General features: G+C 42.3%; 1 long non-coding RNA gene across 1 annotated transcript in view; it reads right to left on the bottom strand.

Annotated features, from left to right (window-relative positions):
• Nucleotides 1-756: 756 nt before the first annotated feature.
• Nucleotides 757-1,287, bottom strand: part of LOC126824617 (uncharacterized) — a 7,002-nt gene continuing 6,471 nt past the window's right edge. The window contains exon 5 of the long non-coding RNA XR_007681582.2: nucleotides 757-1,287. This exon is cut by the window's right edge and continues 73 nt beyond it. This is a non-coding gene — a long non-coding RNA (uncharacterized LOC126824617).

Genomic DNA, 1,287 nt, shown 5'->3' with positions numbered 1-1,287 from the left:
TGCCTAGGAGAGAGAGAGAGAGAGAGAGAGAGAGAGAGATGGGTTTTAACGTCCACTCGACACAAACTAGGTCATTTCGTGACTACTACATGGATTTAATCTTATTTCAAGGAACTGGAGAAAACCCACGAGGTTGGACAGGCGACCCAACTCCTTATCACATAGAACCGTGGAATCGAAACCACGCCAGTTGACTCAATAAAAGACCTTATGATACAGCGCGCACGTGCTAACCATTCGACCCCCCCCTCACACACACACACATAATGTCTCGACCGTACTCAAACCCTAATGATCATCCCAAGGCCCCTTACCAAGCCGGAAATTCCAAATGAAATTTCTGGGTCAATACCGGGATCAAACACAGGACCCCCAGGTTTATGAGCCAACTGAGACAGGGTGGCTTCTATCTTACTAACTGAGACAGGGTGGCTTCTATCTTACTAACCGAGACAGGGTAGCTTCTATCTTACTAACTGAGACAGGGTGGCTTCTATCTTACTAACTGAGACAGGGTGGCTTCTATCTTACTAACTGAGACAGGGTGGCTTCTATCTTACTAACTGAGACAGCGTGGCTTCTATCTTACTAACTGAGACAGGGTGGCCTCTATCTTACTAACTGAGACAGCGTGGCTTCTATCTTACTAACTGAGACAGCGTGGCTTCTTTCTTACTAACTGAGACAGCGTGGCTTCTATCTTACTAACTGAGACAGCGTGGCTTCTATCGGAGTCAAAAAAAAAACAAGACAACATTGACGCTGATTTTTATTTTAACTCAGAAAAATTATGGACTATAAAACTTTTAGTTTAGAAAATTTTGAAAAAATACCCAAACAAGATATGGATCAGAATACAAACCCAAAATATTTCCAGCATCGACAGTCGCCATAGAACAAATTTATATTAGACCAAAAACGATTAAACATGAAATTAGAAAAACCTAAATTTAATAATTGGTATATTTGAATTCATTGTCATTTTCATTGATTAAACAGTATTAGTTTGAGTCACAGTCTGGAACGTTACTGATATGATCACAGCCATCTATGACAGGATTATAAGCCGTACCAGTTGCACAAGGCCTTGGTTCCCCGATTGGTTCTCCATCAACACAATCATAGTATTTAGTACAATCTTCCGGGTCAGCTGTTGTAGGTGTGTCGCCGGTGCAGCCAATGTCTAGATCGCAGTCAGGAACGGTGTCAAGATTGTCAAGACCACAAGTAAGATCTTCTTGAAACCACACAGTACCAGGTGCACAGTCACGTAGCTTGGCAACGTTG

Source organism: Patella vulgata, chromosome 6, assembly GCF_932274485.2.
Source record: "Patella vulgata chromosome 6, xgPatVulg1.2, whole genome shotgun sequence".
Classification (NCBI taxonomy): domain Eukaryota; kingdom Metazoa; phylum Mollusca; class Gastropoda; family Patellidae; genus Patella; species Patella vulgata.
This window is presented reverse-complemented; position numbering and strand designations above follow the sequence as displayed.